Source organism: Coloeus monedula (genome assembly GCF_965178545.1).
Source record: "Coloeus monedula genome assembly, chromosome: 1".
In the NCBI taxonomy this organism is placed as follows: Eukaryota; Metazoa; Chordata; class Aves; order Passeriformes; family Corvidae; genus Coloeus; species Coloeus monedula.
In genome coordinates this window covers 42,987,644-43,013,577 of record NC_138781.1, presented here as the reverse complement: position 1 = coordinate 43,013,577, position 25,934 = coordinate 42,987,644, and the positions used below count along the sequence as shown (strand labels likewise).

Sequence of the window (25,934 nt, the reverse complement as noted above, 5' to 3'; positions counted from 1 at the left end):
TAACCAAATAATTCCAGCAACTGTGAAATAATAACTGTCCATTACCATTGCACCATAAGGCACTGAGTGTGGCAGTCCCAAGCTCTTCACAGTCAGCACCTACTACAGGCTGGTAAGGTTTGAATAGGAGGTCTTGGCTCAGAACAAAGCATTTGATAAATATTTAATACCCCTCATAAAGTTGCAGCCTTCAAAAACAGCATCACATTTTAGAACTCCTAAAAAGCAGTACAGCACAAACAAAACTCATCAAGCTAGCAAGAAAGTCTGAATAGGTCCCTCTTGGTTTAGGGCTGACAGAGAGCAGGTAAATCATTATTTACTGAATTTTTGCCTTGCACATATATGTTGCAGGGGTGCCTGCGTCACTCTGAGTCACAGCATTTATTATTTATAGTCCCAGAAGGACTCTCTATAAGAAATTGTTCTTCCTGCAGTGCTTTTGAACCAAAAGTGCATTTCAGTTTGAGAGCACAAAAAAAAAAAAAAAATATGCCTGAACTAACAAAAAAAGTCTTTGTACTGATAAATACAAAAGGAGACAAAGGAAGCATTTGGTTTCTGGACACCAAGATTGGGACTTCACACAGAGAGGATGACATTTTGATTCTGCAGAAGTTAACATTAAAACTCATGTCAAAAGGACCAGGACTTCAGCCAAATACTGAAAATTCTTGACTAAGCAAGAATATACTTTGACAAGGTAAAAGGTATTTTTCTGAATATTTCAAGGGCCAAACACCACTTTCCTCAACTGCCTCAAGAATGACATACTCCCAAGGCTTAAGAGATGTAGGGTGCAAGTTTTACATAAATACCAGGTTTAAAAAGGTTTAAGTATGATCAAACATATTTTACACACACACACACACACACACACACACACACACAGAGGTTACATGTCTTGACATCAACCTGACAAATTCATAGATTTGAGATAATTCATGCTCAGAAGAGCATTTTGGTAAGTAAATGATGTTCACCAAGACTGACATGAGAAACCAAGGGTAAAACATTGCCTGAGATCCCTCGGTATGGCCTCACCCTGGTGCTTCCCACAGCCGCTATTTGTTAACTATTTTTGCCCAGGCAGCAGGAAGATCATCTGCCCTCTCTCAGATGACACTTCAATATTAAGACACAACCTCACCTGAAGAAACACATCTTCCATTTTACAGATAAAAAGACTGAAACTGTCAAAGGGATCTGGGTGGGATGTACCATACCAGCATCCATTAATACGGGAGCAGCTTCCTGTGAAAAATCCACCAACAATCAAAACCTCTTGTGTACTCCAAGGTTGTATTCGTGGGCTTCAGGGCTCAACACAGAAACTGGTGCCTCCAAGACCACAGGTGACAGAGTAAACATGGTAAAGCACAGAGAGGAATAAGTTACCAGCTCTGTCACTATTGCTCTCAAAGAGCTGCTAGAAGAGTAGCCACAAGCTTGACATGCTCTGTTCCCCACACACCCTCCTCCCATCTTCTATTCCCACCATACTTGCAATGCAGAGGGTCCAGGGGCCTCCTGCATGCCTGGGAAACCCCCCTGGACCCACAATTTAGCTTCTAGTTGGAGGCCCTGTCAGAACGACTTGTCCTGAGAATTCTGGAGGAAAAGGAAGAGAGCCCCTTTTCCTGTCTGTTGAGACAAACAGGGCAGTCACAACCAACAAGTCTTACAGATGTCTTAGGAAATCAAGATGTTAATATCACAGCAAAATAGAGCTCTTGAAAGGAAGAACACTCCTGAATGTGAACATCATAGGGGTACCACGGTATGGAAAAGAAGAGACATAACAGAAACACAAAACTTGCTTTTCACAAACCGTCAGGCCCTTAGATCTATAGGGGTGAACAGATAATAACTGCATGGAAGTATCCAAAGGATGGGGCTTAAGATGTACAAGAATTTAACTGCCTTCACTGGATTATGCAACTGGTTTGCAAGTGGGCTGCAGTTGTTCCAGAATTGACTCGAACATCTCGGTTCATAAGCAGGATTACAGGAGGGCTTTGAGGATCAGGGTCTAGGACCTTGACTGTTTTTGTGGGTGCCTTCCAACTCAGAATATTCTATGATAGGACTGTTCCCTGAGCTGCCTTTGTTCTAACCTTCCACTTTTTCTGTGTTCAGAGACTTTGCACTTTCTTAAAAACCTTGAGAACCCAAACCTACAGACCAAAGTCCGAGTGATGCTTGAGGTGGCCACCTAAAACAGAGAGACTAGACAAGAATAAGAGAATAAAAAAGGAGGGACTCGTTTGAAGGGCCTTCAAAGGTACACCCTGGGCAGTCATGATGGACTCTGGGTCACGAGTTCTTCACACTTTTATAAGTTTGGTTCATTTGCCTATCAGCGTTAATTCTCCAATTATAACCTCAGATCATGATGTAATTACCCCAAGTTTGCCCCCCTCTTTAGAGGCTTTTAGTTTACACATTTTGGGGCCTGGTGTCTTTGAGGTGGAAACCTAGAGAGGGTTTGTTAATGTCTAACCAGCATGAGAGAACAGCAGCCAACAGGCCACAAGAAACATCAGAGTTACACACTAGGCAGCACAGGATTTCAAAAATATAAAAGTTAAAACCTAAGGCATCACTAATACTTCATGGAAAGAACTCCACAAGAAGCAGTAGCAGCATCTACAGTCTTGATCAAAACAGCAGTTTCGATCCAAGCTGCAGTGTGTGCTTCAATTAGCCAGTCTGACAAATGCCTGGAAGTAGCTGCAACAGCAGCATGACAGGAATATAGTTCAGAGCCAAGCTAAAGGAGAATCTAAATCAAATCAGGGGAAATAAAAAGGTTTACTGTCATTTTGAGTCCCTTAATTGCAAACAGATTGTTTTGCCTCCAACGCCCCCTTCAGCCACACCTGTGCAACACATCCTCACATTTTAAAGGATGCAGCTAGCATACAACCCAACCCTATTCCTGGGACAGCAGTGTAGTATTAACAACAAATAGGAGCACAGTATCACAGGACACCCTCCCTGTAGTGTAACCATTTAGACTGATGCTAAGGGAGCACAAAACATCCATGTTCTGGATGGGGAGCATATCCCAGGGGTACTGATAGTCACATGAAATCTCAGAACAGAGCATTAGGTCTCACAAATAGTAAAATGACTTACACAGGAAGTAAAAAAAAAAAAAAGGGTGTTTCCTGACAGCATAGGCCACAGAACTGAAAAACATCTGCTGGCCAATTAAAAAATATCCTAACAATTGGGTTTTGATTAGTACTTAAATACCCCAGTCTGATCTTCCCCATGGAAAAGAATTCTTACCTTGTCCCTCATCTGATTACAGTATCATCAGAACACCCAGCTGAGAAGTAGTAACACATGGCTGCAGGCCAGGCATTTACTGTTTCAAATGTTGCTCTGAGGCCTACCGCTGCTACTGACAGGAGGGAGAAGAAAGCAAATGAATCATCTTTCTCAGCTTCAACATGAACCACTGCACACAATAGGGAAAGTGTGATGAATACACTGAATTAATTGTAAAAACCTATTTCAACTCCTCCAGGTGTCATATGCAACAATTTACAGTTCAATACCTAAGAAGAGCTTCTTCATGCTCTTAGCAGCTTGAAAATTCATGGAAAGACTATTGAATCTAGGCATACTTATCAAGGGCACAGCAGTAAGAAGGGAAATTTTTGTATTAGACTTGCTGTTGTATTTATTTGAATAGTAATAAAAACCAAGGTGGTTAATTTTTGCCCCATTTTTCCCACCAATAAATCAGTGTATCATTCCCCTACAAGCCCTCCTTGTGACCCACTTGTGTGGAGGTTTTAACACCCCCATAAATATATGATATGACATTCAATACACACAAGAAGGTGAAAGTTTCAGAGAAAAAGCAGGAAGTATCTGTTGAAAGAGGAACACCTGCAAAACTACTGATACAGTTGCTATTCACTTGCGGCCCTTCAATGATGGGAGATGCCTTACCCAACCCTGCCACAGCAGCTCATTTCTGTTCCCTTCCTTCCTACCAGCAAGATCTGCTGCCTCTGTTGCATCAAATGCTGAGTCAAGTCTTTGGCAATGAGCATCTCTTCAAATAACTGAAGTGTAACCTGACTGTCACTGACAGAAGGAGCAACATCAGCCCAACAAACCACCTGTTTAAGACAGCTCCAGTTAAAAACATCTGCCCTCATTCATTTTGTACAGCTCTGGGTCCATGTCCTGATATTTGCAAAGCCAAGAACAGAGTGGTCTTTCAGCTACTTTACAGAGTATTTCAAGACATCAAGGGCTCTCCAGATAGCTTCCTACATCAGGATGTGCTTTTCCATCTCTAGGCTTCTACTAGCATTGATGCAGCCATTCCCCCAGAAGCCACCTAGCACAGGGAGGGTTGGAGCAGGGCTGAACCCTCTCACTAGCAAAGCATTCCCAAGATGAGCCATAGTAAAGGCATGGGTGCTGTCACACCCATCAGCCTCAAAGAGGAAGGTTCTTGTGACCTTGAAGACAAGACAAAAATGCACATATGTACTGGCCACAGGCAGTGAATCCTATCCCAGGTCTGGAGACGTCAGAGACAGAGGACATTCACAACCTTCCTGCCTTGGCTCATCCTGCTTTCCCCCTTCTATGGCAGAATGGTGTGCTTATAATCTGTCCTGAAGGCTGACAGGAGCAATCTGCTGAGGTAGCCAACCCTTCTTTCCAGGCAGAGGGATTAAAGCAACAGCACAAAAAGCTTCTCTTGCAACTATGAAGACCCAAATCTGCACTGGTATTACTGCAGCAAGTGTGTGAAAGGAGAAAGGACCAAAGTCAGGGACTGAGGACTGACTAGAAAACAACCATCTTGCTAAAGTGACTTACAGTTACACAAAATAACCACCATTTCTTTATCATCAAGGTGATGAAATATACCAAATTAAAGTCCAAAATATACTGAAATAAAAACCCTCTTCTCTCATTTGCTTGAATATATTTAATGCTTAAAAATAAGCCTGTACATAAGAGTCCTGTGTTCCAATGGGACAATACATGCACATAAATTAAGAAAGGACTAGAGAACTTTGTGCATAATAGCTTGCCTTGTGACCTCTGTGCTAAGTACATATATATTTGTATATAATACATATGTATGACTATTGCAAAATTCATATAAAAGATTACAATTAAGACAGAGACTACATATTTCTTTTAAGTTTATACCCACATTAAAAGATGATTAATCAGTGGTTTTATAAATCCAAAGAAATTAATTTCAATGAGCTGCTAGCTTCCCATTTGACACAACCATAACCTAGTCAGAAGCCAAGATGCTGAAAAGCCATATATAAATGTCTGTGGAACTGTCCCAGGCAACCTTACAGGAGAAGGGAAGGTGACAGCAACGCCAATCTTCATTTTCTATTAACTCTCAGGTCTCTACATGAACATGAGTAACAGCCTAAGTAGTAAAGAACAAACAGCCAGAAGCAAGGAGCAGAGGTAAGAACAAATCATTAAAAACTGATAAGCACCAAAGGCCCTAACTTAGCTAAAGGCAGTAAAAATGCAGACACACGGAGAAAACCACATCATGCCTCCTCAAAATGAATCTGGTCATATCGTTTTAGTGCTAAGTGACTGCCTCAGTGCAACACCACAGTGTCTGCTAGGAAGGGCAGTATTTCATCTGCGTGCTTAGAGGTCTGAAAACCTATTTTCCCAGGTGTCTCTCTCCCTCCTTCTAAAAGAGAAAATTACACAAATTAATCTTTGTGCACCCTTTTATTTTTCACCGGTCCTCCTCTTCCCTCCCGCCACTCCTCCTATCCATTGTGAAAGGTAAGCAGGAAAATATTGAAATTAAAATTGAAATAAATGACAACAGCAGGAACAGCCTGAGTCTGGTTGGGCTCACAGAAGGGAGTTTATGATACACTTGAGTCAGTGCAAAAAAAGAGGTCATGAAAGTGCTGTCACACACCTTTCTGGAGAGGGCATTTTGTCCACATAGCTACAGATGAAAGCCTCATCTGCTCAGGGAAACTAATTTTCCAGTGCAAAGGGATTTCAATTCACAAATCACCACCATCCCACTCAATTTACGTTACAAGTGACCAGATGGGAGAGGGGAAAACAACAGCAAAGTAAGGCATGAAGCAATTCACAACTAACTCATTTCCAACACATCAAAGGCTTACCAATGAATGTTCTGTGTGACAGACTGTGGTCATTCTGTAACTACATCTGACTGACTGCTTGCCAGAAGCACATGCAAAACCCCATCACATCCAGGGAATCTCTGACAATACACAGTGCATTCTCTTCTGAACGGGGAGTGCAGTCCCTACACACAGACTCAGGAGGGCTTTTTTCCTGTGACAGAAGCAGTTGATTTCAAATTCCTTCAAGGCATCTCCAAGGTATGTTACATAGACTGTGCTTAAGTATCCCATTGGTCACCTGTAATTCAAAACTTACATACAGCTCAAGACTGCACGAGTGAAATTTTAGCACTGAAAGACATTAAAAACTCACAACAAGGCTTTGAGAAGAATGTAGCAGAAACATCCCAAACAGTCTGGTTTAGAAGACAGAAAGCTCTGAGAAGGGAGAGCAAAAATTACTTTTCAGTGTTAGTTGTTAAGACTTCCCAAGAGTTACCTTATGGTTTACTATCAGAGAGCACAACTAGATGAATAAGAAGGATCTATGTGCAAGCCCACTTTATACAAGAGGTACATAGAGCATAACCAAGAAACTCATCATAACTCCTTGACATCATTAAAGCATGGTCCTAGCACACAGCTCTAAGCTGAAGAAAGAGATGGTTCTCTGAAACAGCAGTAGCCTACGCCAAACTTACACAACAAGGACTTCCAGTCGAGGACTCAAATCCCGTAATTCAGCTCCTCTTTGCTTCTTGAGCAGCAAAGAAGACAGCAGAGCAGACTTCAGAGACATCTTTCCCTGCTAATTACATGATAGCAGTTTAAAACAGAGATTGCATCACACCCACTGTCTCTTGAGAGCAAAAACACATGTGTAATCAAATTGTTAAGGTAAAACAGTAAAAAGATGGAAAGGCAATTAACACTGTATACAAAGAAATCTCTGAAACAGAAAAAATGAACCATTTGCACTGAGAATTACATTTTCGCAGTTGAACTTTGGCAAGTAAGCTGGTACAAAACCCACTTTTTCATAAATATGAGAAACCCCTTCTGTTATCAAATAAACTCTTACTCCTCTCATGTTTAATCTCAAGCTCCATATATGCCACCTCCACACAAGAACGAAGAAATCCTTGTTTAATATCAAAATGCCCCTTGACCCCTTTTTATGCACATGTGGCCTCCAGAACATCTAGCAGCTGAAGAAGGGGCTCCTGGATGCAACGGAGCAGAGAAGTCCAGCTGCCAGTGAGTACCTCGATCTCTGTTGCAGTTTTATAAGGTAGAGTCAAAGGCCAGAAGAGAGGAGAATACTTGGACGTGTGTTTTGAAAGGAAAAGTTGAAACATTTTACAATGGAAAAGGGAAACATCAGTCGGTTTGGATGTGAGAATTGTGCAGCACAGCCTCTCACAGGTATGACAAAGCAAGCTTTGGAGCACAGGATGGTCAAAAGGCAATGAAAGCTGGAGGCAGGATGGGAAAAGTTTGTGAAACTTTTCAGTTGACACTGGAAAAAGCTTGAAGAGATGAAGGAGCAAATTACTGTGGTCTTTGCTTACACGGCATTTTTAAGGAAAACTTCCAAATAGCCAACTATACTTAAACTCAGGTGTGTCTTTTCTCAAACCTAAACAAAACAACCCAAAAGAATAAAGAAGACCTAGGACTGCAATGAAGGAAAGGAAGAGAAGAAACAAGTAGGAGGGGAATAGAGAACAAAAATAAAACACACTTGGACAAAGCATGTACAACAGAAGAATGTGCAACCTTCAAAGACTACTCTAGAAAAAAAAAAACACGAGACTGGGAGATTATCTTTTTGATCTGTATTTATCAATAAAATACCAAGAAATTTCCAGTCATGAGCTTGAGACCTCATTGCACTGTATGAAGTAAACAAAATCACTAAAAACACAGGAGACGAATGTGAAAATTTCAGCGCCAGCTGCAATGCTGTGGGATCAGTTGGTGGTAATTCAGTGAAACTGATGCTATAAAATCAGTGCATCAGGAAAACTCAGCCTCCATCTCTCTTTTAGAATCTCAAGGATGCAAGACGGATGACATCTAATTCAGTACCAAAAAACCCAATAAAAACATTGACATCTGTACACAAAAATGATATATCATCTCCCAGTTAGAAAGCAAGCTCAAATCCATGAGAAAAGAAATAGATGACTTCACGCTACCAGGAATATGTGGACAGCAACCAGTGCAGAGAATACACTGCATCCTCAGAAAGCACACATGACATCAAATACAAAGTAAGAAACATGGCATGAAAATGAACCAAAGGGGAGGAAACAAAACAGAGCCAAAAAGAGTACTTCCACTAAAGGACCCAGAAAAAGAACCAGATAGAGAAAAGATCATAGAATCATAGAATACGCTGAGTTGGAAGGGACCCGTAAAGATTGAGTCCAACCCCTGGTCCCATGCAGAACATCCTAAGCATCACCGTATGACTGAGAGCATTGTCTAAATGCTTCTTGAACTCTGTCAGGCTTGGTGCTGTGACCACTTCCCTGGGGAGCCTCTTCCAGTGTTCAGCCACCCTTTGGGTGAAAAACTTTTCCCTGATATCCAACCTAAACCTTCTCTGACTCAGCGTCAGGCCATTTCCTCAGGTCCTATCACTGGTCACGAGAATGAAGAGATCTGTAGCTGCCCCTCCTCTTCCCCTCCTGAGGATGCTGAACACCACAGTGAGGTCTCCCCTCAGTCTCCCCTTCTCCAGGCTGAACAAACCAAGTGACCTCAGTCACTCCTCACCAGAGTTCCCCTACAGACTCTTCACCATTCCTGTGGTCCTTTTTTGGACACTCTCTAATGGCTTAATGTCTTCTTTACATTGTGTCACCCAAAACTGCCCCCAGCACTCGAGGCGAGGCCGCCCCAGTGCAGAGCAGAGTGGGACAATCCCCTCCCACGCCTGGCTGGCGATGCTGTGCCTGATGCCCCCCAGTATATTGTTGGCCCTCCTTGCTGAATTGCAAATTATTGAAAATTTATACATATTTTGCTGTTTGCTAGGGAGGAAACTGTGTAATATCCTCAGTCTCTTCTAGTGCTTCCACCCTGCTAGGCAGAGGTGTTGGGGTGCTGTATCACCTGCTACAAACAAGGCGTTCTGCTATGGTTACCAGACACAGGCAGAGTGTGAAAAGTGAGGAGAAGTGGAGGGATGCACTGTAAGGTAGCAAACACCAAACCATCAGGGTTTCCATCTACATCAGTGACGCTGTTGAGCCAAGGACAGTAACACAGAACAGCAACACCTGCACTACTCTCAAGACTGCTCTTCCAGGGGACAGGAAAAAGCTCATGTCCTTATCCCACTTCAAGCCACTACAACAAGTGAAACCTCCTTTCACAGAATGAGCTTTGCTTACCCCACAGAGCACGGCACCAGGTATATATGCCCAATGGAAGCAACGCTTCTGCTTAGATTTAAGGGTGTGCCTAACTCCTGGCTGGATCAGCACTTTCAACCACACATCCTTGTGGGCCAAGGATTTGCGTTCTTACGCATCTTTAAACTTTCCGGGACGTGTCATTTATCATTCTGACTGTGATAAAGGATGGCAACACCCCGCTCGTTTATCTTGCTCTCAATACGCTGCAGAAAACAAAAATATAGATTTTTTTACAACAAGGTGGAGGACACAGATATCGCTCTCCCTCTTTGATAATTTAACTATAGCATAACATCATCAGGTTTAAATCAGAAGAAGGGAGAAAACACTTGAAGACGGGAAAAGAAAAAATGTGGGTGAAGCAACATTTACTGCAAAAGAAACAAACAAAAAAATCTGTTTACAGATCACATCTGAAAAAAACATCTCTATTAAATGTGATGTCAGAAGAACTGACAAGGATAAATCCATGTGCAGCTCCAGGTATTTCAGCCTAAACGTGGAAAATACACATTATTTTGAGTTTATGAAGGGCTTAGTATTATCAGTACTATTTACACACACTTTCCTAGTTAATTTTAGACATATTGCAAGATTTTAAACCAACAGACTTGAGTGCTCACTGATTTTAAAAGACAACAGCTCCCTATTTTTTAACATGTTTCTAAATTTTATACGGGCTGTGTACTCCTCCAGACAAATGAACTCTGGTAAATTACATTCTGCCTCTAGCCAGGTGCTTCAAGTAATCTCCTCCTTCCCACCTCTTCATCACGCGAAACAAAGCTGAAGACTGCACAATGTCAGATCTGTTCAGATGCTGCCTCTACCTAAAACAATACAATCCATGTGCTGAGATCGTCATCACTCTCTATTACCAGAAGCTGAAATATTTGCTGCAATGGGCTCAGGCAGTCCTGAGAGGGTGCACATCCTCCACAGCCAGCCTTATGCCAGACTGCATCACAAGTTTCTCCTGTTGGGATTGCTCTCCCTCCTAAGTGACTTTCTCTTTTATGCCTGGCTACGTTTTGGCTGCACCTGTGGTCTGCAATACATTTGACAAACAGCACAGTGTGCTCCATGACCTGGCTGCTCCCGAGCCACGTGCCTGCAGGAATGCTGCCTGGAGTATTAAGGCCACTGCATCCGCTTGAGCACACACGCCCCATTTTGGACCTGCTTCATTACCCTTTTCTCAGCAAGCTTGCCTAGAGTTAATTTAATGCGTTTAAGGACTGAAGACCAGCTTTGCCACCCTGCAGTGCTATCAAACATGTTACAGGCAGAGAATTTGGCCATATTCCATCTATGGGGTTTCCTTCAAAGTCCACTTCTTCTGAAAATAGCTGAGCTGATGCTTGAGCAGTATGAGAACAGCGCTCCATCCAACACAGACCACCACCATGGAGAGCTGCTGTGTCTTTACAGTGACCCTTGCACACCCAATTCATCCCCTATGACAGCACAGGAGTGGGATCATTTCCAAGTCTCAAATCTCCTTAATCTGATACTCTAGGAACAAGAGTGGAGTACACAACAGTAGTCCCTATATTCAGGTTCTACTGGCCAGCTTAATACGATGTCTCTCTCTACTGCTACAGAAGGGCACTCGAAGTCCCCAGACCAGGAAGTAGCATCAGGGAGTCACAGGAGTAACGAGAGGCAAGTAAATGCTTTCCAGCTTCTTCCTCAGCAGGAGTCCCCTGAGTTTGGGGACTGTCATCTTAAGATCCAAATTCCCATGGAAGAAAGCTTTTTCCTTTTCAAGGGTGACTTCCAACTTCATCAGCATTTAGGCAGGATGTAACAAGCAGGAGGCCCGGTATACCCAGCACAGCTTTGAGAGAGAAGGGGGGAGTCTTTGTTTAGAGCCACACCCGGACATGCCTTTGGAGTGCAATCCCACCTCTGCCTACAAATGGGCTTCCTCCCAACCCATTCAGAAATACCTGTACTATGCTTTCTACCAGCACTACATAAACTAAAAACCTTTAAAGTTCAAACACAAATCACTTCTTTTCTGATCTGGCCAATTAAAAAATGACAAATTACAACAAGTTGTGAAATTTATCTTGTCACCAGCCTATAATTGCTACCTGGCGCTTCAAATTATGGCAGAAAAAAATGAAGAACAAAACTGAAGTGCTTATGGCTTGTTTGGATTCTGGTTTACAAAGTACAGCATTCTCTTTGTCAGTGTGTGAGGAAATGCAATTGCTCTGTGGACCTCTACATCAAAAACATCTACTTTAATTAATTATTTGAGTATTATACCAGCAAGAAAAGAATTACTGTCATTATTTCAGAGCTGCTTATTGCTTATACATGTGATCTGTCTGCAAAGGTTAATACTAATTTGTCAAAAATCTAAGTTCATTTTACTACAGAATTATTATGGTATTAGGATTTAGAATTAGCAGACAGATACTATGATTATTAGGATACCTAATGGTATCGTAATAAATACAAAAATGTTTTGAGATCTTTCCAAAGAGGGACCGGATAAGGATTGAGGAGTAAAGGAGGAAGAAAAGGCTGCAATTTAAGTAGGTGTGAGATTGTCTACAGATGGAGAACTAAGGATAGAGAAAGACTGAGGAGCCCAATGTCAAAGAAAAAAAAACCAACAAAACTACAGGTGGACTTCCAAGACCTTCTGAGTAAAAGTACAGTACTTTAGGCGCACTTAGATGCACTTGGTTTAAAGTTCACTCATTCACCTTTCTTAACTAAAAAAGTCACCTATAAATACCAGAAATAAAAGCCCACCAATCAAAAGCAATCAAAGTCACATTTTTAAAGCTAGCTCTGCCCCTCTGTTCTTCCCCCCAGGCTTCCAGCTTCCCATCTCAGGGCTGTCAGTAGCTGTCAGCAGATCATATGAGAAATTCATCTGAACATACAACATAACTTGACAGGCAATACATCAGAAAACCTAGATGTGACAACAGCAAATTCCACCAGATGGTCCTGGATCATATCTATCTATTAAAAAAAATTCTGACAGAAAAAAAGTCCTAACCACACATAAGCAGAGCTTCTGAGGAATGAAAAAAAAAAAAAAAAAAATCTGGTATATGCACTGTTTCACCCTTTGTCCTAACCATGCCAAAAAAGGAGATACACAACAGCTCCAGCTTGTCCTCAACAGTTTGTCCTGTCATTAGTATCTATATGTATATTTCATCCTCCTCTCCAAAGAAAAGACTTCTAAATAAAGATGCCTCTCCATTAAAGGCAGTATGTGCCACTAATAGTGCTGCTTTTCAATTGAGAAAATTCCATCAATGACTCCAGAGCCTGGTCTTCCTTTCGCACCAACCTGGTCTCCAGGAACACCAAACCCATGTGGTTAGCCCTGGCAGTAGCTGCAAACTTGAAGCACATTCAAGACTCCCTGTTTGGCACCCTTCCCATACCCCTGTTGCTCTTGCAAGCAGCAGATTGCTTGGGTTCAGGCTGCCTACAAACCTCAGCAGCCTCTGCAGCGACCCTTTCAGGAGAGACCTTGGATTGCCTTCTCCACTGTCAGTCATGCAGGTCAAACACTGACAGTCCAGACCTACCCTCAATCCAGGTAAAACTGCCTTTGATACACATGAAACACAAACCACATTCCAGCAGGCACAACCTGCTCTGGCCTCAGGCCCACATGAAACAGTGCTGTGGCAGGCACAGGGTCAGGATTGGGACACTGCCACCCTCTGAGAGATCAGCACAGTCCCATGGCACAAAACACCAGGTTCAGAAGCAGCTCTATGGCTATTTCACTGAAGCTGTCACTGCTCTTCAGGTGAGCACCAACAGCCTGGCCACAGCAGCAGCTCAGCTGTGACAAAAGTGACAGGCCTACGAAACATAAATCAAACTGGAGCAGGCTGTCACTGCTCAAGTGAGACCTTCGGGGACACCATTCCTTTCTCCTGTTCTGCCCCTGCCTTCAAGAGCTGTGTGCAAATGCATGTTTGGCCCTGTGAGAAGTAGTTGTGCGTCCCAATTACACACGCTTGGAAGTAAAAGGTATTTAGTCAAATATATATTTAATTGGTAAAGCAAACAGACATGAATCTGAATGCACCAAGGGAAGGAAGACAGTGGAGGATGTGGTGGTGTTATATCATTGTTTAATAGCACAGGATAGTGCTCCAAAGTCCTTTGGAAATCTGACAGCTCTTTTGAATACAAAGCTGTGACTGTGGTAGAAAGCAGATCTACTCCCCCTCAGTGCACAAGCTGCACTCCACAGCTCAGGGCTGAGGAAATCTCTCTTCAGGCCACTGTGGCAAAATCAGTTCCCACCAAGAAACCAGACTGATCCTTTAACTAAGGAGCAGCTCTGTATATTACACCTACCTTTTTTCCTTCCCCTAATGACAGCTCCTTCCATTACAGACTCTCCTTTGCTGTTAATCAAAGTGCACCCGTTTCCTCAGTGAGAAACACCTGTGTGGGATTCCTCCAGCGCACTGGTGGGGAGCTGGGCTCAAGTCCTGTTTCAGGAACTGCACCTGAGTGGACTGGCTCCAGAGCTTAATAATGAAAAGGGCCTTCTTAGCAATGGCTGATGGCTACTCCCTGACTTCTGAAGAAGCAGTTTATTGTCTCCATCCAATCCATTTTACAATTATCACCTTTAGCACAGAGAGAAAGCTACTTTTACATCATGGACCTGGGAACAAAAGGCTTATGAAAAAGCCAATTCTCCCCTCCTCTTCAAACTTTAACAAGGAATATCTGATTTTTCACTCTTTGTCATTTTGACATAAAAGTCAGTGACATTTTCAAGTTTTGTTGTTGTGCACCAGTGGGGTTTCAAATACTGCAGAAGAACATAATTACATTTACAGACACTTGTGACTGGAACTTAAAGGTTGCAACAACTATAATAGTCTCTTAGAGATAAGAAAAATAGGCATTTAGCACAAAATGTCTGTTCTGATTAAACTGAAAATGGACACCACCTTTTTACTGGAATGCCTTTTGGCATCTGAAAGTTTTTACTATAAATACTAGACCATGATTTTCCAAACCATTAACTTCCCACAGAGAGAAAAATATACATCTTACTATTTAATTGTTCTCAGCTGAAATACTGTAAAAGAGAAGGCATAACATGTATTTAATAAAATTGATAGAAAGTCACTTCCTCACATTCTGATATTTAATTATATCTCATTAGAAAAGCAAAAAATAGTGCAAATCAAAGTCCATGAATCAGCTGTTTACTTTATTTATTTATAGGCACTTATATAGTGCTCGTCACCATAGCAACCAGGAACCTTTTTTCCTTCTTGTTCAAAGGAAAAGTTGTAATTTCAAAAAGTGATCCTTTGATGTCACAGTGCAAATAGGGACTTAGGTCCTGTGCTTTAGGCACTTTAGGCAAGTGCCTGAAGTACATGAACCAAGTCAAAGGTGCAATGAAAGAGACAGAAACAGAGAAAGGAAAAATGAAAGGAAAGGAACCCTGAAACAAGTGGAAAAAAGGGAAAGAGGGAAAGAGTAAAGGACTTTCCTATGAAAATCCACAGTGCACTGTGTCCCACAATAAGCCATGATTGCCCCAGTACTTTTTACCTGTAAAAACAGGTGATGGGTTCATGGAGAACAGTCCAATTAATGAAGACCAATCAACAAGTTCCAAATTTATGCTGAGGGCCCTGGTGAATATTCTTAAGCAAGGTTTTCTAAAAGCATAGTAGCTTAAAAATGAGGCTGCAGAGGGCTGTCTCCCTTTTGAGAGCAGAGAAGTCAGACTTTGACTACTACTCTCTTCTGATCCCCCAGCAATTAGCCATTACTAAGTTCCCACAGAATTAACAGACCTTTCTAAAAATGCCATCTGTTCACAAAACATCAAAGAAATGTGTAAATTAGAACACTGCTCCTGCATACACCATTACAGAATGAATTACTAGGTATGTCCTGCAATTGCTGTTTCCTCATGATACTGCTGGGAACTACTTTTCAGACCCCCAAAAGAGACTGAAATTGGTTTTACACTATTTCATCTGGTTGCTTCCCACCATTGTATAGATGAAACACATACATGCACAATGCAGTATTTCAGATTCTTTTTAAAGCTAATGAATTTCTAATTGGGACAGAAAGAAAAAATAGAAGATATCTTTGGCCTGTTGTCATTTTGTTATATAAGAGACATTATCATGAAGGTTTCCTCAAGACACCGGTATGTGAAGTTATTATCTTCAACTCTGTATTTAGCTTGATCCTAACTTCTTCATAAGCCAGTACTGTCCAAAGCAGTTAAATAAGGAATGTTCACTTGGTCTAAACACATAAATCTTTACTCAAGACTGGTGGTTATTCTGTAGTCCTTTTTTATACTGTATTCTAAATAGGGCAGAAGCTGCCTGTATGACAGCAGGAAAAGTGACAAGTTCCTTATCTGGAAAAGCACCAGAAGGCACTGTTACCAGAGCAGACCAGCTCTTTTAAAGTGGATTGATGAAGTTATTTTTAAAAACACCTAATAACACCATAGAGGAGACTCCTCTATGCAAAGGTGAGCCGCACAGCTCGATCCTCCTGGGAGGCAGCTAATGAAACTGAAGCTTGTCATACACAGACTGCATCCAGTAATTGGCTTGGAACACTCACAGTTGAGACTCCCCCATGCTGAGCTCAATGCCCTGCTCAAAGCTTGTGCCAAACACAGGCGGAGCTGGGCACTGTCTGGCACGACCAGGTGTGAATGGCCTCTCTCCCCTGCCCGTGCCACCAGGCCCAGTCTGCCTACTTGGAAGGCAAAGAAAGAAACCTACTTTCTTCCAGCCCCCCACACCTACCAGGTGGCTTCCAGGACAGGGAGAGACAGCTGTGTAGGGAAGGTGGCAGAGTGGTGGCAGAGGAGGTGGTGTGCTGATGGAGAAGAAGGGAACATGTTCTACCACAGAAGGTGAAGGAAAGGTGCAGGATGACCCAAAAGGAGATGGAAGAGGGTCCCATGTCATGCCTTCATCCAGCACACCAGAACCACCACCAAATGCTAACCCTCAGTCAGTGCTCTGTGCAAAGTCCCTTAGGGACAGCCACCGGCTTCCCCAGGAAGGTAGCCAGCAAAACAGGGGGAGCATCACTCATCTTCCCCAAAATTCCACTGACCCTTCCTAGCCCTCTCTTCCCTGACCTTTGTGGATCCACAGACTCACTCTACCTCTCAGTGTGAGCTACAACACTGAATTCTGCAGCCACCCTGGAACATAAGCTAAGAAAATACCATCCCACAGTGTGAGAAGATTCTTTGTCCTCTTGAAGAAATTTTATCTGTGTAGCTAAGGACCTCTGATCTGGTTCTGGCTCTGTGGTTTAATGCTCTCCTTTGCACCACCTTATTTTTCATGATTCTTCCTGCCTCCCACTACTTCCTAGAAAAATCCATTCCTTCACAGCCTAGATACACCCTGACTGGAAAAGCCATTTTAAGTAGAAAGCAGTTTCTTCTGCTGAGAAAAGTAATCTCTGATCATTTGATAGTTTTACTTGTGGAAAAGCTCCAAGCCTCTATGTTTTAAAACACCTCCTGTGTTAGAGCACAGGCCAGACACACTAAAAACTCTGGGGAACAGCAACTGAACGTGGGCTGCTGTCACAGGGAACATTTAAACCCTCAGCGCTTATGGAACACTTTAAAGCAACGATTTTTAAGAGAAAGGGGGTGAGAAAAAAGGGAGTAAGAATATTCAATTGCCAGATGATTGAAGCAAACCTCAGTAAGTGCACAATGAGATGCAACTCAGGAGATTGGAAGTTTAACTGGAAAGAGATTTTCATACAGTCAATCCATTTTGCACATTGCTTAATAGAGAATGGGCTCTAAGTAATTAGTCCCAAAACATTACCCAGGTACCTAGACTGCATGTTCATGGCACACTTCACAAGTGTTGGAAGCTGAACTCCAGCTCTGATGACAGCTAATTAAAACACAAAAGTGAGACTCCAAGTAAAACTGCCACCTTGCAATCATAAACCGTTCAAAATGCACTCTGGCAGAAAAGCAGACTGCAAGGCAGCTTTCCTATATCTAGTTCACGCATTTGGTATCTACCACGGTTTTGAAAATGACATTGCAAAATAAACACCCTGTCTTACAGCTGATGTGTTTAGCGTAAGTCAGATTTGTTTCGCAGAGAACGTCCTTGCAGAGAACAAGAGCTCTTCTGGTTCCCAGCTAAGTCAAGGCTTGAGCTAACAAGCCAATCCATCACTTCAAGTGTTTTGAGATCGCTCTTAAAAGGAGCCGTTTCTGTTTTATTACCAAAGTCAGCAGTCACCGTTTAAAAGTCAGCATTTGTCAATAGTTACCCAACTATGGCACTGGTGTGAAAACACTGATCTGTTCCCTTGGCTTGAGCAGTTGTTCAGATACAGTCCTTATTCTCATCGCCAGAGGAGAGTGTGCCTCTCCAATTTATTTATTTTTCCCAACATGCAGCCTTCATCTTCATAGCCCATTTAAACACCGGGTTAATTGAGGGGGGCTGGAAGGAAGCAAGGGGACCTAGCAGACACCGGTGATCCCGACCTCGGAACATGCATGTGCAATGCATCCAGAGCTGACGCAGCCAAGAGAAACTTTCTCACCATGCTTAGTCAGCACGCAATAATTAAAAAGGTGCAAGATGTGATAAACCCAGCATCCGTATCCATTGGGGCCAAACTCACAAATTCATTGCTAAGCTTTCAAAGCCGAAGACAGGTGTCGGGGAGGGGGAGAGGGGGGGAAAGTCCCAAGGCACTCAGCCATCAAGGAAAACTGTCAGGAGAACATAATTACATCTTTACCTGCCCCAGCAGGCTTTAAACCTGCAGCGCCTTTGACCTCTGGGGAGGTTATTAGAGTTGTAATTGACCAGCTGCCTGTTAGAGCAGGCACCGCTCACCCTCACCGCGGGCTGTCGGGCCGGACCGCTCTCGCTGCCCGGCTCTGCGGAGGTGCCCACGGCCGCGGCGCCAGCCCCGCTCCGGGAGGGTTCCCTGGCTTGTCCGCCTCCTCGCCGTGGGGTCGCCGCCGACAACGAGGGACATGGCCCCGCTCCCCCCGCTTCCCCATCACCCGTTCTCCCTTCGGGCAGGAGGCGGCAGCCGCCGCCAGCCCCGCGAACCGCCCCCTGCGAGTACCCGGACCGGCCCCCGCCCCGCGGCCGCCCCGCACCGCCTCACCTGCCGCCCGCGGCAGCGACCGCCCCTCGGCCCGGCCCGGCCCGGCCCCGCCGCCCCGGCCACCTCCTCGCTCCCGGTGTCCCCGCCCGCCGCCGGGAGGGGACGGGGCGGGTGGCCCTCGCAGGCGGCGGCCGCGCATGCCCGGTGCGGGCGAAGGGCATTGTGGAAGCTGCAGTTCGCGGGGCCTTCACGGTGGGCGCCCTGCCCGGGTGCTCAGCGCACAGCCTGCCCTCACTCCTGCCCCCGCTCCTGCCCGGGTGCTCAGTGCACACCCTGCCCTCACTCCTGCCCCCGCTCCTGCCCGGGTGCTCAGTGCACACCCTGCCCTCACTCCTGCCCCCGCTCCTGCCCGGGTGCTCAGTGCACACCCTGCCCTCACTCCTGCCCCCGCTCCTGCCCGGGTGCTCAGTGCACACCCTGCCCTCACTCCTGCCCCCGCTCCTGCCCGGGTGCTCAGTGCACACCCTGCCCTCACTCCTGCCCCCGCTCCTGCCCGGGTGCTCAGCGCACACCCTGCCCTCACTCCTGCCCCCGCTCCTGCCCGGGTGCTCAGTGCACACCCTGCCCTCACTCCTGCCCCCGCTCCTGCCCGGGTGCTCAGCGCACACCCCGCCCCCGCTCCTGCCCCGCGTTCAGCGCACAGCCTGCACCCGGTCCCAGCTCCCACCCCTGCTCCCACCGCAGCCCGGCGGGTTCTCCTCCCGGCTTTCTTCCGGGCTGCCCAGCCCTTGGCTCCTCGGCTGATCGGTTTCCTGGAGCCCTCTGATTTTCCCAGCCGTCTTCTTGTCGTCCTTCTCCCAAGTTTCCTCCAGCCTCCACAGAATCACAGAATCATCGAATCATCCAGCTGGGAGAGACCTTTCAGATCATCCAGTCTAAGTGTCCACCCAGCACTACCACTGTAATCCCTAAACCTCTTCACCCAGCACCAGATCCAAGTGTCTCTCGAACACCTCCAGGGATGGTGATTTCAACACGCCCTTGGGCAACCTATTCCAGTGCCTGACCACTCTAACAGTGAAAAATTTGTTTCTAATATCTTATCTGGATCTTCCCCGTCCCAGCTTAAGGCCATTTCCTTACGCTAGGCATAGCAAAAGAGACCAGCCCCGCCTCACCGCAACCTCCCTTCAGGTGGTTGTAGAGAGCAATGAGGTCCCCCCCTGAGCCTCCTCTTCTGCTGTCCCTCCCAGCACCTCCTCACACTGGCCTTCCCCTGTCCCTTTGGGTCCCTTCCTCTGCTCTCCCTGCCTGACGGTCTCCTTTCTTGCTTGCTGCCCACACTCCCTGCCCTCTTCCAGTGAGAAGGAGGTGCTGAAGCAGAGGGCAGCCATCCTTATGATGAGTTCACGGCTCCAAATCCACCAGGAAAACCTGACGGATCGCAGGCACCTGCATCCTTAGTGGAGGAAGGTTCCTTGCCACCGGGAAAATTGTGACAGCAGTGGCGGGTCCCATTCACATGGTGGGGTTTGCTAAGGTCAGGCTTCACCAGAGCAACCCAGAGACAACTGCAGCTTGAATAAACCACCGAGAGCATGCTGAGCCTGCAACAAGAGGTTGAATCTTCTGAGCAGGTGGACACGTGTGTGTAACAGTACCTCTGCTCCCAGCCTCTCCCAAAGTCAATGGGGCTTTTGTCATTCAGTTCACTCAGGTTTTTGTTTCTCATGGGAGCTTCCCATTTCCAGGCCCGGACAGAGCTCTCACTCAATGGGAAGGACAGATAGTGGTTTGGTAGCACTTTTCACATCAGCTGGTATTTGTATGCATAGCTAAATGCTTCCAGAGTGACAGTACTGCTAAACATGCATGCAGGAATTTAATATAAAAGTTTAACTGTTGAAAAGTTCGCTCCTGAAAAGCTGATAGGCATTTGGGGGAAATCAAATATAAAAGCTTAGTACTTCTTCCTCCATCCTCTTTTTTCTGCCTTACAGATTTTGTAGCTAATGATCTGAAGAATTAACTTGGGTTACAAGAGATACACACAAGAACTGAGGGTTTTCAGGAATGCTTATTGCTACTTAAAATTTAATTTCGTTACATGTCTATGAATTTTAGTGTTGAGCTCCCATGGACTGACAAGGCAAATGTCAGGCTTCTGAGATTTGTTTTCCAGTTTGTTCAAGAGCTATTACACTAATGAAATCCATTGCGAGAGATACCATCTACTCTGTTTCTCCATAAGTTTTTGAGTTGTAGTCCAGTCTTGGAGAGACTTCAGAATGCTGGACCCCCATGCATTTAACTAGAGTAACAGTACCAAATAATCATTATCAACATAATTTTCATTATCTCATTGGAATTTTCACTGGAATAAAAAGTCACTATTTCAACAATGTTTAGAGGTATCTATAAATCTTCCCAAAGCATTTGTGAGTAGAAATCCTGACTAAGATTTCACAAATACCTGCTTGCATATTCACATAAATGTCATCTACAGTGCTACTTTTCCTCCTTGTTATGAAATATTTAATGAACCAGTCAAAAGCCAGACACTACAGTAATTGGAATCAAGTGGCCAGTCATGTATCACAGATGATGAATGGCCAAAGACACAGACCTAATCATTCAAGAAAAAAGAACACCCATAAGCTGAAATATGTTTCTGTGAAATATTCATAGGGTTGTGGTGGTTTATTGTCATGTCTGCTTCAGAATAACCTGCAATGGGAAAAGGAGCATAATCTGATAAACTTTTCATGCAAAACCGTTCATTCGCTACTCCTGGAGTAAGAAGTTTGTAGGCCCACATCTGTTTAAGCCCATGGTAGGGTAGGGATGCGTTTTCCTTAATGCAAGGTTTTACAGGGGGTGCCTATTGGAAGCAGTGTGAACGTGCTAATGGCAGAGACAGGCCCTTCAGGTGCCCAGGCATAGGTGCCTAGTGCAATTTTGGACAGATGCCCAAGACATCTGCACAAGGTTGGTAGATACAACATGAGACCTATAAGAAGACTCTGCCTGGCTTAAACTTGAGCTTCAGCGTAGTATCACACAGTCATATTGCCCAAATTACTTCTGATGTGACCATTCAGGGAATAAATCAGCTTTCATAGACACAGGCAGAGGATGGGCTCACAACTGGGAGCTGGAACAGTTGAGCCAACCTTTATGGTTCAACAGACAGAGCTGTATCTCCAACCTGAAGTAAACATTGGAATGTTTCCAACTCATACATCTTCTCCTCACATCACCTTCTACACTTGGGACTATCGCTCTCTCTGTATGTGCAGCCTCTTTGAATGAGAAAGTATCACAGGGCTGGGTCCTGGAAGCTGACTCCACCCACCAGAGTCACTGATGTGCCTGCTCATGAACATCAACACAGCGGACTGCAGCACTTCAAGCCTTGCTCAGCTGAAGTCAACTAGATCCATTGGCTTCTTTGTTGTGTGACTCTGTGTGATGCTGCCTCAGCTTTTTTGGCCATTTACCTATTGCCTCTGCTTTGCCTTGCTTTTCACTACCTCTATGTGCTGCACAAATTGTGGGCATTTGTGCTCTTAACCTTTCTGCAGCAGGACAGAGAGAAGGATCTACACAAGTTGTTGGTAGGATCTTGCTGGGATTTAGCCACTCAGATTTTTTTAAATGTCAGCCTTGTAAAATGCATTTGGTGGGGGTAGTGGGACACACAAGCCCAAGGGATGTGGCAGTCTGCCTGTGGTATAATCACAGCTCAGCAGAGCTTGCAGGCCAACCAGCCAGTATGTAAAACTGGATGAGCACTAGTGATTCCAGTCTTGTAAGAGGTAATAAGCAACATCCATGGAGTGTGCTGCTGCCTAATCATCCTGCGAAGGAAAACCATTGCAGCCAAAAACATCAGTGAAACCTTTTGGGTCTGAAGGCACCCTGGAACTCTCTGTACATCTGCTCAGCATATGCTAAATGCAGACAGCAGAGAGAGCTGAACGAGGGACTATGAAATGAGGACTATATGCCTCAAACCTCTCTTACAAATTCATGTAATTCACTAAAGAAATCATACATATTCATGTCATTCTACCTCAGGACTATGAACTTGTTTGGAGGGGATAAACGCTTTCTTGCTTCCGAAGAGCAAGATTTCATTAAACTGTCTCTCTTTTGGAAAAAGCAAGCAGTGACCCCAATCTCTGCAGTATCTGGCAGCCAGTAATAGCTGTATCATGATCAGTATCTGCCCTCTAGTAGCAATTTTTCACACACTGATGTCGAACACATGCAGGAGTAGAAAAAGAAATAAATCTGCTGCTGGGAAACTCTGCCACTGAAATGGCTTGTGCCTACGAGGTGGTGAGGACACTGGGTGTTCTGAAAGTACAGTTCTGATCCCAGTGCTTCACTCCTTGAGTCCAAGGGCTGGGTAATTGCTGGTGTTGCTAAAGAAGGTTAGGGCTTTGTTTATCTTGTTGCAGGTAAAATGAGGTAAAAAGAGCACATGTGCTGTTAAACAGGTAAGTAAACATGACTATTCTATACAAAGAGAGATCAACAAAAATCTTCTAAGGATGACAGTTAAAACTATCAACTAGTTTCATGGTGATATTAAGAGAACAAAAAGTCCTTCCAGTCCCACAAGCAGGGCACCGGCCCCTGCTTCTGCTGCTAGCAGTTGGATCCCACTGAGCACAGAAGTGAGCAGCATGTGGCAATCTGCACTAGCATGACAGCAAAGAAACTGAGAGAACAGATCTCTCCTAGCTCCTCGTGGAGTAGTGACAGCTTCTGCTTGGTTTTTGGAGTGGTCTGCTTAGTTTGGAATGCAGGACAGTTAGATAAGCGAACACCTGATTTATTTAGCCATTCACTTATTTAACTACATGGTACAGGCAAAGTACTAAGAAATAAGGGGGTTTTTCCTTATAACAGGAAATCCGTTCACATATGGACTTGAAGTAGAAGTTCCTGTTAAATACAGAAAAAGACTTGCACTAATCTAATACCATGACTAAATATAAATCTCCACAACACAAAAAAGGAATAGGTGGGTACTAGTGACAATGACTAAAAAAGACAGGAAAGTGGAGAAACCCAATGACAGTCGGCACAACAGATGTGCCAAAATCTCCCTTGTATGACAAAATGACTGTCTCATGAAATATTAGCAACTATCCAAAACTGGGAAAGTGTGAAAATCTTGTTGCTGTATAAATTATCTAAGACACTCCTGCCAATTATAGACTTGCTGTGAGAAAGAGAGACATTGGTAATCATGACAGCGACTGTGTTCGAGTGCCATGTGAATATTCCGGGCAATTATTCAAATCAATCATTTCTTGTCCGTGTAGGAAAGATTCATCACTCTTAGTACCTCGTGTCACTCAGTGACTGAATTGATGGTGCTCTGCTCTTTGTGGTGTTCTGTAGTCTGCCTGTTTAAGGTGAGAGCACTGTCATGTATTTAACTGCTGAGGTGGAGAGCTGTCCAGCAGAAAGTGGGAGAGCGTGGGCCCAGAATCCATGAGAAACATTACCCAGGTCGTAAGAGACCAGCTCCTTTCTGCACCAAGCAATGTCCAACCCAGAGGCATTTTTGGAAGTGGCAGGAGCAATGCTGGCTGTTGCCACTGGCACAACATGAGAGGGCTCTAGATGCAGGGGGAAGGTGATCTGTTTAATCACTCTTCTTCCACATGGGATGTTTATGAGACCTGCTAACCATGTCTTGTCATTACAAATCCTCCAACTGCAGTGCTCGGCATCCGTGTCATTGAGAATGGCTCCCATATTCAATGAGGTTCCTGCCTCTTGCTTTCCCAGCCCTATGTACTCTGGACCTACTCTCTCACACCTGCTGTTCTGCATAAAAGGGGTTCCTATCACCACAACTTCTTTCATCCTCCCATCCTTCCTGGCAGGAGTTCCTCTAACAGAGGACTGTGTCCTGCTTCCATGAGAATTACTGTTGGTAAGAGACATGACTGAAAATGTGCAATGTCTCTGTGTGTTCACCACACTGTGACTACACAAATCTTGGTCTTTGGCTTGGCTTGATACATCTGGTCTTACCTTCCTTTTTGTATATTGTGAGGTATAATTTATCAATTCATTTTTTGTTTTTAATTAATATGCCTATCTGTTCCTTCTGCCTCTTCCTCTACACTGTGCATGTATACAGGCTGATTCCAGCCTGTTGTCACAAGGGGATGGATTAAGGCTGCAGATCTGCCTTTGCAAAGCCTTAAGTATCTGATTTTGTAAATTAAATAAAATACCATCTAGATGTTACTGCTAAAAGCACCCAGTATCAGCTGGGTTTCAGTACCACAGGGCTTCCCTGCTTCTGTTTGAGAAATAAAACTAACACCAGCAAATGGTAACTTGAAATGGAATTTGTTCTTTAATAAAATAACAAAACAAAGTCTTCACAGAGGAGTAGTTTCCTTTTTTCTACATGTGAGTGTTTGTAACAAAATAAAAGAGTGTTTAGCTCTTCAGGCTGGTGATAACAAATAAAGATGTGGTTCACCTCGACTTTCACACGCTCTGTCTCTCTTTTCAAAGAGCTTCTTTCCTTTATTCATGAGCTCTTTGGGGACAGGATTTTCAACAGTTCTTTCTGCCAACTTGTGGTTAGCAGAATATTTGCTTTCCATTTTTTTTTAAGCATGCATTGTGGCTCCCAAGTATCCATCTGTAACTCTCAGAAAAATACCTGGTAGCTTGTGGCTAGAATATATTTTGGGATGCCTAGTTTATCACTGGTTAGCTCGGAGGCTGAAGCTTAAACTGACACCTGAAATTCACCAAAATGAGCAGTCCTTTGGAGACCCTCTCTTCAGCCATCTCTTCCAGGCCACCCTGCTGAAATCCTGAGAGATTACTGACATTGTTACTCTCCGTCACACAAGAGAGAATTTTAATTTTTTTCCTTTAAGACTGCTTATGCCACAGATCATCCTCACTCCCTGGACCCCTTCTGCACTCCTAATGAGCTATGATGTCCTTCATTCACATAAGGTTTTGGCAGCGCATATCCTATGATTTTACAGGAAAGGAAACTGTTTTATGCCTTACACCTCCATAGCGAAAGTATGAGGTCTGGACATAGAAGATAAATACCCCTGCTTCACTTGAAGGTTGAACTGTGGCAGCAGTCCAGCCTCTTGCTCTTTGTACCTGTTTTTTGTAAGATGTGAGCTTTTCCCCAGTGCAGCATAATCTAACTTTTGTCACCTTCATTTAATGACAC

General features: G+C 44.2%; 1 protein-coding gene across 1 annotated transcript in view; it reads right to left on the bottom strand.

Moving 5' to 3' along the window:
- POMGNT2 (protein O-linked mannose N-acetylglucosaminyltransferase 2 (beta 1,4-)) overlaps window positions 1-18,887 on the bottom strand; it is a 31,085-nt gene extending 12,198 nt beyond the window's left edge. Inside the window, exon 1 of the mRNA XM_082297181.1 lies at window positions 18,752-18,887. The gene's annotated coding sequence lies outside the window, so the exon portion shown is untranslated. The remainder of the gene's footprint in view (window positions 1-18,751) is intronic.
- Window positions 18,888-25,934: the final 7,047 nt, after the last annotated feature.